Raw genomic sequence first — 13,652 nt, forward strand, 5'->3', positions numbered from 1 at the left:
GAAATAGTAGAGGTACTTAATGAATACTTCACTTCAGTATTCACTATGGAAGTTGTCCAAGACCCGGCCCGAAACGTCGGCTGCACCTCTTCCTAGAGATGTTGCCTGGCCTGCTGCATTCACCAGCAACTTTTATGTGTGTTGCTTGATCACAGTGTGATTGAGGTTTTCATAAAAATGGAGGGTGCAATAGCTCGATCTAAAACCAGTGTATTATGCCTAAGCAATGGAGACTGCAATGGGATGAGGAAGGATTTGGCTAGTGTAGACTGGGAACACAGGTTATATGATGGGACGGTAGTTAAAAGCAAGGACAGTAAGGGTGGGAGAGCCAGCCTTGGTAACAAAGGAAATAAAAGAAGACATCAAATTAAAAGCTTGTGCATACAAAGTCACCAAGAGTAGTGGGAAACTGGAAGATTGGGAAAACTTTAAAAAGGAACAAAGGACCACTGAGCAAGCAATAAAGAAAAGGAGGTTAGGTTATGAAAATAAACCAACACAAAATATAAAAATGGATAGTAAAAGTTTTTTTATAATTATATACAGCAGAAAACGTTGGTTAAAGTGAATGTAGGTCCCTAGGAGAACAAGAAGGGGGAATTGATATTATGTAATGAGGAAATGGCAGAGGCTTTGAATGACTATTTTGTGATGATATTCACAGTGGAGGACACATCTAACATGCCAAAGAGAGATGCTATGGATGCAGTCGGGGGTGCATCCATACAATACAATAGCTATAACTAAGGAAGTAGTGCTGAGCAAACTTGTGGGCTTGAAGATGGACAAGTCCCTTGGTCCTGATGGAATGCATCCCAGTGTACCGAATAAAATGGCAAAAGTTGTAGTAAAGGCTTTGGGGTTGATTTACCAAAATTCTCAGGACTCTGAGCAGTTCCCAGCAGATTGGAAGATGATGAATATCACACCACTGTTCAAAAAAGGATGTAGGTAAAAGCAGGTAACCATTGGCTAGTTAGTTAGTTGGGAAAATGCTTGAAGCTATCCTTAAAGAAGAAATAGTGAGGCATCTGGAAAGAAATGGATCCATCAGGCAGACATACTGTCTTTGGAGGCAGTGCAGAGAAGGTTCATCAGATTGATTCCAGAGATGAGGAGGGTTAGACTATGCGGAGAGATTGAGTCACCTGGGACTGTACTCATTGGAATTCAGAAGAATGAGAGGAGATCTTATGGAAACATATAAAATTGTGAAAGGAATAGATAAGATGGAGGCAGGAAAATTGTTTCCACTGATAGGTGAGACTAGAACTAGGGGACATAGCCTCAAGATTTGGGGGAGTAGATTTAGGATGAAGATGAGGAGGAACTGCTTTTCCCAGAGAGTGGTGAATCTGTGGAATTCTCTACCCAATGAAACAATGGAGGCAACCTCAGTAAATATATTTAAGATAAGGTTGGATATATTTTTGCATAGTAGGGAAAATAATGGTTATAGGGAAAAGGTGAGTCGGTAGAGATGAGTCCCATGGCCAGATCAACCATGATCTTATTGAATGGCAGAACAGGCTCGATGGACCTGATCGCATACTATTGCTCCTACTTCTTATGTTTGCCAAGAGCTAATTTTCTATAAAATTATAAGCTTAAATTCAAAGCAGACAAATGACTAAAAGGTGGAAATTCATTCCAATACCATTTATAACTGAGAATATAATGTATAAAAATCTGCCACATTTTCAGGATGGTAGGGAATCACTTGCAAGTAGCTCTTTGTGGCCCCTGTACTGTGCACCAGAGTGCTGAATTCAGATACATGCCAGAGTTTGGATGGTGGCACAATAGATCTTCCCACTACCCTGCTGACTCAACACTGTGAAGCACAAATGGACTGAGCTGAGGAGCCAGGTGCACTTCTGATGCAGGGTCTTGGCCTGAAATTTCAACTCTTCATTTCTTTCCATAGATGCTGCCTAACCTACTGAGTTCCTCTAGCGTTTTGTGTTCGTTACTCTGGATTTCCAGCATCTGCAGAATCTCATGTGTTTAGATACACTTCTATTCTCTCCCAGAGGGACCGCTGCATTTAATCACCTTCCCATCACCTCTATACCAGATATCTCCCTATGACACTCTCAGTCCTAATGCAAGACCTGAACATGTAATGTTGACTAAAACTATTTACTTGCACAGATGTGGCTGAAGTCTCTGAGTTTATTCAACAACTTTCTCCTTGCTTCAGATTCTAGCATCTGAACTCTCATTGGTCTGCACTTTGATGGCATCCCCTGGATGCACTTCATTTCCTGTTGCTTAGGCTTGTTCAGTGACAGCTGGCATGTAATACAATGCCCCATTTACTACCACATGTAGAGCACCTCCCTGTACAACACCTTTCCTTCCTTTAACTCAATGCAGTTCTCTATACGAGAAGGAGAATAAAAAATACCCAACATTGTTCTGAGCAACAGTGTCATTGTGCCGATGTAAACATGTACTTTGCAAGTGGCAATAAACTCAACATTTAAGCATTTCATTGATTTTGATCTGATCTCTCAACATAATGAACAGGTAACAAACAGGTTTTTTAATTCTATTTACCTCTTTCTTTATAGAAAGTATGATTGATTTAGTTGATCTTTTCCATGTCAATGATCTAGATAATAAAATTATTTATAATCAAACAGGTTGCTCTCACAATGCAGAAGTTGGTCTTAACATTTGCGTGACTATTCTTTTCTAAATTGATGATAGGAAACACTTTACAGATTGATCCATCGAGTTTTAATGTACAGTACGTCACTCGTAACCTGCAACTCCATACTGCACAGGAGATTTTTAAATGCTTATGAGTACAATATAAATTAAAATTTCATTTCAGGATACTTCTCGTCAGGACCTCCATTGAAAAAATTGGTGAAGCAGTTTCTGAATTGATACATTATCTTCAAGGTTATAGCATGAATGCAGAATGAGTTCACATTACATCTATTGTTCATCTATTTCAAATAAATATCTTGAGATCTTCCATGAGCCAGGGCTGACCATGGAGGTTGCGTCCCAATCATTCACATGATATGCAAGCCAGGGCAATAGGAAATGGAGAGCAAGCTGTTAATGTGTAGCAGGCTCCTTCTATCCATGCAGCTGATGAATTCAAAGGAAAGGCAAGGAACAATACACTTTGGCACCAGGGGTATTGTAAGAGTTGCCAATATGCATTGAGTTCAACATAGGACTGCCTTAAGGACTTCAGCTCTGGATTTTTCCACCAGGTTTACTCCCAAATCATTTTTCATGAGTGGGTATAACTACAAGGCAGTGGAGATTTGAGTTCAGAGTTTTCCTTCTCCTAGATGTGCTGCCAGCCATGCCTGATGAGCCCTATCTGCCAAAGCAACTGGTTTCAAGGTGCCAGTAACCTGCCTTTGTCCATTCTCCTGTCAGTAGAAATGGTTTTCTACTGACAGTAGAACAGCTTGTTGTTGAGCCTACTGGGAGATCGGCAGTACTGGATTGGGTATTGTGTAATGAACCAGAGATGATTAGAGAGATTGAGGTGAAGGAACCCTTAGGAGCCAGTGATCATAACATGATTGAGTTCACTGTGAAATTTGAGAATAAGAAGCCAAAATCCAATGTATCAGTATTTCAGTGGAGTAAAGGAAATTATAGTGGCATGAGAGAGGAACTGGCCAAAGTTGACTGGAAAGGGACACTAGTAGGAAGGGTGGCAGAGCAGCAGTGGCTGGAGTTTATGCGAGAAGTGAAGAAGGTGCAAGACAGATATATTCCAAAAAAGAAGACATTTTCGATTGGAAAAAGGATGCAACCATGGCTGACAAGAGAAGTCAAAGCCAAAGTTAAAGCAAAGGAGAGGGCATACAAGGAAGCAAAATTTAGTGGGAAGACAGAGGATTGGGAAGTTTTTAAAAGCTTGCAAAAGGAAACTAAGAAGGCCATTAAGAGGGAAAAGATAAACTATGAAAAGAAGCTAGCAAATAATATCAAAGAGGATACTGAAAGCTTTTTCAAGTATATGAAGAGTAAAAGACAGGTGAGAGTAGATATAGGACCGATAGAAAATGATGCTGAAGAAATTGTAATGGGAGATAAGGAGATGGTGGAGGAACTGAAAGAGTATTTTGCATCAGTCTTCACTGAGGAAGACATCAGCAGTATACCGAACACTCATAGCTGTCAGGGAAGCGAAGTGTGCGCAGTCACAATTACGACAGAGAAAGTACTCAGGAAGCTGAATAGTCTAAGGGTAGATAAATCTCAAGGACCAGATGGAATGCACCCCCATGTTCTGAAGGAAGTAGCTATGGAGATTGCAGAGGCATTAGCAATGATCTTTCAATAGTCAATAGATTCTGGCATGGTTCCGGAGGACTGGAAGATTGCAAATGTCAGTCCGCTATTTAAGAAGAGGGCAAGGAAGCAAAAAGGAAATTGTAGACCTGTTAGCTTGACATCGGTGGTTGGGAAGTTGTTGGAGTCTATTGTCAAGGATGAGGTTACAGAGTACCTGGAGGCATATGACAATATAGGCAGAACTCAGCATAGATTCCTTAAAGGAAAATCCTGCCTGATGAACCTATTGCAATTTTTTTGAGGAAATTACAAGTAGGCAAGACAAGGGAGATGCAGTGGATGTTGTATATTTGGATTTTTAGAAGGCCTTTGACAGGGTGCCACACATGAAGCTGCTTAACAAGATAAGAGCCCGTGGAATTATGGGAAAATTACATATGTGGTTAGAGCTTTGGCTGATTGGCAGGAAACAGAGAGTGGGAATAAAGGGATCCCATTCTGGCTGGCTGCCGGTTAGCAGTGGTGTTCCACAGGGGTCTGTGTTGGGGTCGCTTCTTTTTACTTTGTACATCAAAGATCTGGATTATGGAATAGATGGATTTGTGGCTAAGTTTGCTGATGATACAAAGCTAGGTGGAGGGGCCAGTAGTGATGAGGAAACACAGAGTCTGCAGAGAAACTTGGAGAGATTGGGAGAATGGGCAAAGAAGTGGCAAATTAAATACAATGTTGGAAAGTGTATGGTTATGCACTTTGGTAGAAGAAATAAATGGGCAGACAATTATTTAAATGGGGAGAAAATTCAAAGTTCTGAGATACAACGGGACTTGGGAGTCCTCGTGCAGGATACCCTTAAGGTTAACCTCCAGGCTGAGTCGGTGGTGAAGAAGGCGAACGCAATGTTGGCATTCATTTCTAGAGGAATAGAGTATAGGAGCAGGGATGTGATGTTGAGGCTCTATAAGGCACTGTTAAGACCTCACTTGGAGGACTGTGTACAGTTTTGGGCTCCTTATTTAAGAAAGGATGTGCTAACATTGGAGAGGGTTCAGAGACGATACCCTAAAATGATTCTTGGAATGAGAGGGTTAACATATGAGGAACGTTTGACTGCTCTTGGACTGTACTCCATAGAGTTTAGAAGAATGAGGCGGGACCTCATAGAAATATTTCGAATGTTGATAGACATTGTCAGAGTGGATACGACAAAGTTGTTTCCCATGATGGGGGAGTCTAGTACGAGACAGCATGACTTAAGGATTGAAGGGCGCCCATTCAGAACAGAGATGCAAAGAAATTTTTTCAGCCAGAGGGTGGTGAATCTATGGAATTTATTGCCACGGGCAGCAGTGGCGGTCAAGTCACTGGGTGTATTTAAGGCAGAGATTGATAGGTATCTGAGTAGCCAGAGCATCAAAGGTTATGGTGAGAAGGTGGGGGAGTGGGACTAAATGGGAGAATGGATCAGCTCATGATAAAATGGCAGAGCAGGGTCGATGGGCTGAATGGCCAACTTCTGCTCCTGTATCTTATGGTCTTATGGTTTTGCTGGGCTTAGTCATTAAGTCACACGTGAAGGCCAGGAGCTGGACTTCGTTGTCAGAGCCTATTTGAGATGCACGTTGTTGGGAGCATTTAATACAAACGTAGACGGTAGGAGCATATCCACACAACCACCTCCTCCCTTACATTCACCCCCGCCCCCCAGCTATAACAGTCTTAACAACTAATGGATGTCTTAGTGCTGACTTTAAATACAGGGAAGAGAAATCTGATCTATGTGTGCAAAATATTTAGGTGACATCAATGACAGTAATTACCCACAATCCTAAAAGGCATCGGGACAATTTCTGTTCAGTGACTTGTTTCCTGTGCCAATACTCATTAGGCAAAAATACAAATTTACTTATCAAAACCAAACCTAGTCCACCAATCAATATGATCATGAGTGATCTGTCCCAGGCCTCAACAAATCCACTTTGACAAATCTGCCTCAACTTTCAATCTGCTGATTTTTCAAAAATGGATCCACGTCCAATTTAAATGCTTTTAAAGACCTAGACTCTACAACTCTGAGATAAATTCCAGAAATCTACTACCTTCTGTGTGAAATCATTTTAATCAATGTTTGTATTGTGAATAATTTGTTGCAAATATTTCTTGATATATTTGCTGATGTCCATAAGATACCTGGAAAATGCTCTTCTATTAATATTCTGTATTTAATTCATCTCTGCATGATATGACATTGTTAATCTTACTAGAAAACAAAATTCTGCTATACTTTGCAAAATTTAACAAAATACAAAATTTCAATATAATCAGCTCTGTTTCAGCTTTGATCTGAAAGTAATTCCTGCATATTTTAACAAGCTGAAATAAGAAATTTCAATTTCAAAAATGAAGCAAGTGAGGAACTGTACTACAACATGGTATTTATATTTTACATTTCAAATTATGATTTAAAAATATTTAAATCTTTGGTAACTGCAATATAATTTTAACACACAGCCCTGCTCTCCTTCATAACTGGGAGATGTTTTGCAAATGTGTCAAATAAGAATAGTTCGGGAAAGTGAACACAAAAAAAATAAGATTTAAAATAACTGGGTGATGGAGATTTTGAAAAAAATGTAATGGAGTTAAATCTTCTATCACTGTGAATGGCAATTTCTAAATATAGAAAGGAGTGATATTAATTTTATGGCAGAATTAACAAAAAAAATGATCATGAGATCCCTGACCTCTACTGTTGAAGTTGCAAATTTCGGAGCCATTGCGTGATTTATCATACATTCCATCCTTCTGAAGCTGAAGAAAGACAACAAAAACGCTGGCACACTCAATGGATCGGACTGCATCTCTGGACAGAGAAACAGGCTGATGCTTCAGCTCAAGAACTGCCAAAGTGATCAAAAGCATGTCGTAAGCTAAGGCAGAGCATGCCCAAACCAATGATCGCACTGCAAAAGGCCAAAGAACCACTTTAATTATCCATCCCATTCTGTATTGACCTATCTGCCTGCAATCTTCTGCATTATTATAATAAAGTGCAATGCAAACTTAAAGAAGACCACCTTTTCTCCAGTGTGGATTTAGTGCAATCTTATGGATTTCAGATCAAGTTCAGCTTCAGATAGCTGATAATATCCTTTTGTATTTTGGATTGTTATTTACTCTGCGTTAACACAGTCTTTCCTGCAGGGTATTTCCTATAGTCCTGCAATTTACACATTTTGTATTCCTTTATTTGTCTTTACTTTCTCAAACTATTCTTATATGACACACTTGCAAAATATCTTCCAGTTATGGAAGAGGGTAGTGCTGTGTATTAAATTTACATTGCAGTTATCAAAGAACATAGGGACAAATTTCTAACATTAGGTTAATTTTGGTTCAGGCTAGTGCAAAAACAGGGAAAATCTATTCAGCCACCCATTAGGCTCTCGTAAGATTGCTTTTCCATTAGCTTCAATTATTGAGGATGTTGTGCTTAGTATACAGCTAATAAGGAAGCTGTAAAATTTAATGCAAATATTATAGTAATGAATATGATTCAAACACTAAAAGAGTAATTTTATTACTGTGTGATTGATCCTGAATACATAAAGTAATATTGAATATGTAATCTGGACAAATTTTTGCAAATTTTACTTTTCCTTTCCTTATTTCTTTCTATTCACTATCCTTTTCCAATTTCCAACCTTCCTTTGTATTCACATTGCCTTTCATTTCAAGAAAGGGAACTTTTTTTTTTTGTAAAGCCAGTTTGCTAACCCATATTTGTTTATCAGTCCTGGTCACCTCATAGATATGAGCAAATCAATCACTGAAAGTCTTTTTATTTATCAAAGTCAAAAAAAGAGAATCTAAGAACATTTTGTTGCTGCAGCTATTAATCCATTAGACCGATTAAAAGCTGCCTTGAAAGGCCATTAGTACAGATTTTAGATTTTTTAAAGTTCTTCCTTACTTAAGATCTATCTTTCACATTCTGCCACGACCTGCTCTTATAATGACTCAAGCATATTAAGGTATTCTAAGTTCAATTCCGTCCTAACTTTACAGAAGTCACAATGTATTTCAAAAACTGTGCAACTTTTAATTATTTGCATTGCTGGCATCTCTATTGATAATGATCAAAATGGAAATTAAACTTACCTCTGTGCAGACCTGGTATTATTTTTAGACAAAGGAGTTAATTTCAACTGTCATCACTGATCTGAATAAGATTCTGATCCTAAAGCATGTAACACTACCATTGTTGACTTGCCAATAAACTCACCAATTAAAAAAAATAGTGTGTATGCAAAACATACAATATCGAGCAAAAAATATACGCCAACATCTAGCTGTAAGATGCCAGAGAGGACATGTATTGAAAGTAAATTTGACTGAAGGTATTTCAATTTTGCCTTCTGCGGTAATGCAACATGAAGATAAATTGTCTGAAACCTGTGATCTGCACACTTGATTTGCTGGTTGCATTAAATTTTGTTCCCATGTCATTTTCAAGGGATTTCAGTTGATGCTGTCAAGAATATTGAAATACAAAGCTATTTTTAATTAGTTTTTGAAAGGATGACTGTATGCTAATTAACAAGAAGGATGTACGCTATGAACAACTGAATAGTATATTTTCACATGCTGTAAGGTGCACAATTCCAGTTTAGTCTCACTCAAAACATAATTTTTAAAGTACATATTGTATATTTACACACTCTATATATATAGTGTACATATGTGTGTGTGTATATTTACTGTAGTGTGGGCACATGGCCAAGTGGCTAAGGCATTCGACTAGCGATCTGAAGGTCGTGAGTTCGAGCCCCAGCCGAGGCAGCGTGTTGTGTCCTTGAGCAAGGCACTTAACCAGCACAGTGCTCTGCGATGACATTGGTGCCAAGCTGTATCGGCCCTTGCCCTTCCCTTGGACAACATCGGTGTCGTGGAGAGAAGAGACTTGCTGCTGGGCAACTGCCAGTCTTCCATACAACCTTGCACAGGCCTGCGCCCTGGAGAGTGAAGACTTTCTAGGCACAGATCCATGGTCTTACAAGACTAACGGATGCCTTTATTATTATATATACTGTGTGTATGTGTGTGTGTGTGTGTGTGTGTGTGTGTGTGTGTGTGTGTGTGTGTGTGTGTGTGTGTGTGTGTGTATAAAAACACATAAATATATATCAGTATACATAAATACACATGCACTTAGAGTACATAATTTGCTTATTCATTAAAACAGCAACAATAAATACTTACAGTTATAATACAACTTAATATAATAAAGTAGCAGACAGAATCTGATTACATTAGCTTTATTTGTCAGGTGTACATAGTAAGATACAGTGAATAGCATCATTTGTGTCAGCAACCAACACAGTCCAAGAATTGTGCTGGGGGCAGCAACAAGTGTTGCTATACTTTTGGTGCCAACATACAACTTGTTAACCCTAACAATACCTCTTTAGGATCTGCAAAGAAACTGGAACACCCAGACAAAACCCATGCAGTCGCCAAGAGAATGTACAAACTTTTTACAGGCAGTGGCAGGAATCAAACTTGATTAGTGTTTGACGGCTAACCATCACTCTACTATGCCACCTACAGTAGGTTTTATTAATAATTACAAATTGTATTAATTGACAATGAAGCCAATGATGTTAGTAGAATCTCAGAAGCAATGAGAGGGCTTGCAGGTGTGAGATAGGTTGACTGAGTGGCATATCAATATCAACCTTGCACAAGGAAATGATTGCGGACTTCAAGAAAGGGAAGTCAAGGGAACATGCGCCATACCTCAATGACGGGTTTTCAGTTGAAAGGGTGAGCAACTTCAAGTTCCTAAGCTTCAACAGCTCAGAGGATCTATCCTGGGCCCAACATATTGGAGAAAGCATGAAGAAAGCATGCCAGTAGCTCTAGTATGTTTGGAGATTTGTTATGTCTCCAAAGAGTCCAGAAAAGTTTGATTAGTGTTTGGTTGCTTTGCAGCCTGGCATGGTGGTGACAATGTACAAGAACACCAGAGGCTGAAAGGGATTATAGATTCAGTTAGGTCCATTATGGGCACAACAACCCCCCCACCCCACCCACTGAGGGCATCTTCAAAAAGCGATGCTTCAAGAAGGCTGCGTCTGTCACTAAGAGCTTCACCATCTGGGACATGTCTTCTTCTTATCACTAGCATTATGGAGGAAGTACAGGATTTAGGAACAGTTTCCGCCTCTTTGCTATCAGATCATTTAATGCTTCATGAACCAATGAACATTATCTCCTTCTAGCTTCATTGCATTATTTGCTTATTTTAGTAATTTATAATTTTAACTCTTTACACTATACTGCTGACAGAAAACAACAAATTTCATGAAGCAACATAGGAATGGACCCTTCAGACTACAATGTAGTACTGAACCAATTAAACTAGTAATCAAATGGCCAACTAAACCAAACCCTCTGCCTACACAATTCCAATGATCTTCCATTTTTCCATAAATTCATGTGCCATTCTTATTGTCTTTTCAAATGCTCTCATGTATCTGCTCCTACCGCTACTCCAGACAGCGCAATCCTGGCACTTACCACTCTCTGCATAAAAAGAAACTTGCCATTCTCATTTCCTTTGATGTTACCCCCTCTCACCTTAAATGTATCTTTCTACTATTTAACATTTCAGCTTTGATAAAAAGATGCTATCTCTGTCTATGCCTCTCAGAATCTTATAAACCTCTGTGAAATTTCCCCTCAGCCTCAGCCTCAAAGAAAATAACCAAGTTTGTCAAATCTCTCATTATAGCACATGCCATTTAATTCAGGAAGCATCCTTGTAAACATCTTAAAACGTAGCAAACATACAGCCAATACAGGCCCTTTGGCCCACAATGCTGTGCCGAACATGTTCTTACTTTAGAAATTACCTAGGATTATCCATAGCCCTCTATTTTTCTAAGCTTCATGTACCTATCCAGGAGCCTCTTAAAAGACTCTGTCGTATCCGCCTCCACCACCATTACTGGCAGCCTATTCCATGCACTCACCACTCTCTGCATTAAAAAAAAATTACCCTTGGCAGCTCCTCTGTACCTATTCCCCAGCACCTTAAATGTGTGTCCTCTTGTGGCAACCATTTCAGCCTGGGAAAAAGCCTCTGACTATCCACACGATCAATGCCTCTCATCATCTTATACACCTCTATCAGGTCACCTTTCATCCTCCTTCACTCCAACGAGAAAAGGTCAAGTCCAATCAACCTATTCTCGTAAGGCATGCACCCCAACCCTGGCAACATCCTTGTAAATATCCTCTGCACCCTTTCTATGGTTTCCACATCCTTCCTGTAGTGAGGCAACTGGAACTGAGCACAATAATCCACGTAGGGTCTGACCAGGGTCCTATATTATTTCTCAGCTCTTGAACTCAATCCCACAGTAGATAAAGGCCAATGAACCATATGGCTTCTTAACCAAACAGTCAACCTGTGCAGCAACTTTGAGTGTCCCATGGACTCGGACCTCAAATTCCCTCTGATCCTCCACACTGCCAAGAGTCTTACCATTAATGCTATATTCTGCCATCATATTTGACGTACCAAAATGATCCACCTCACAGTTACCTGGGTTGAACTCCATCTGCCATCTCTTAGCCCAGTTTTGCGTCATATCAATGTCTTGCTGACAGCCCTCCACACTACCCACAACGCCTCCAACCTTTGTGTCATCAGTAAATTTACTAACCCATCCCTCCATTTCCCTATCCAGGTCATTTATAAAAATCACAAAGAGAAGGAGTCCCAGAACAGATCCCTGAGGCACACTACTGGTCACCAAACTCCATGCAGAATATGACCCGTCTACAACCACTCCTTGCTTTTTGTGGGTAAGCCAATTCTGGATCCACGAAGCAAGGTCCCCTTGGATCGCATATCTCCTTACTTTCTCAATGAACCTTGCATGGGGTACTTTATCAAATGCCTTGCTGAAATCCATATACACTATATCTACTGTTTTACCTCCATCAATGTGTTTAGTCACATCCTCAAAAATTCAATCAGGCTTATCAGGCACAACCTACCTTTGATAAAACCATGCTGACTATTCCTAATCATATTATGCCTATCCAAAGTTCATAAATCTTGCCTCTCAGGATCATCTTCATCAACTTACCAACCACTGAAGTAAGTCTCACTGTTCTATAATTTTTTAGGCTATCTCTACTCGCTTTCTTGAATAAGGGAACAACATGTACAACCCTCTAATACTCCAGAACCTCTGTTGTCCCCATCGATGATGCAAAGGTCATTGCCAGAGGCTCAACAATCTCCTCCCTCGCCTCCCACAGTAACCTGGGGCATATCTCATCCAGTGCTGGTGACTTATCCAACTTGATGCTTTCCAATAGCTCCAGCACATCCTCTTTCTTAATGTCTATATGCTCAAGCTTTTCAGTCCACTGTAAGTCATCCCTACAATCGCCATGATCTTTTTCCGTAGTGAATACTGAAGCGAAGTATTTAATAAGAACCTCCGCTATCTCCTCCGGTTCCATACACACTTTTCCACTGTCAAACTTGATTGGTCCTATTCTCTGACAGCTTATCCTCTTGCTTTTCACATACTTGTAGAATGCCTTAGGGTTTTCCTTAATCCTGCTCGCCAAGGCCTTCTCCTGGTCTCTTCTGGTTCTCCTAATTTAATTCTTAGGCTCCTTCCTGCTAGCCTTATAATTTTCTAGATCTCTGTCAATACCTAGTGTTTTGAACTTTCCGTAAGTTTTTTTTCTTCTTTACAAGATTTTCAACAGTGTTTGTACACTGTAGTTCCTGTACCCTACCATCCTTTCCCTGTCTCATTGGAACATACCTATTTCGAACACCATGCAAATGTCCCCTGGGTATTTGCCACATTTCTACCATACAGTTCCTTGAGAACACCTGCCCCAATTTATGCTTCTGAGTGCTTGCCTGATAGCTTCATATTTCCCCTTACTCCAATAAAACACTTTCTGAACTTATCTGTTCCTACCCCTCTCCAATGCTATGGTAAAGGAGATAGAATTGTGATCACTATCTCCAAAATGCTCTCCCACTGAGAGACCTGACACCTGACCAGGTTCATTTCCCAATACCAGATCAAGTACAGCCTCTCCTCTTGTAGGCTTATTGACATCTTGTGTTAAGAAACCTTCCTGAGCACACCTAACAATCTCTACACCATCTCAACCCCTTGCTTTAGGGAGATGCCAATCAATATTGGAGAAATGAAAATCTCACACCACGACAACTCTGTTATTATTACACCTTTCCAAAATCTGTCTCCCTATCTGCTCCTCCATGTCGCTTTTACTATTGGGTGGTCTATAAAAATCTCCCAGTA

This window comes from Mobula birostris, chromosome 2 (assembly GCF_030028105.1).
Source record: "Mobula birostris isolate sMobBir1 chromosome 2, sMobBir1.hap1, whole genome shotgun sequence".
In the NCBI taxonomy this organism is placed as follows: domain Eukaryota; kingdom Metazoa; phylum Chordata; class Chondrichthyes; order Myliobatiformes; family Myliobatidae; genus Mobula; species Mobula birostris.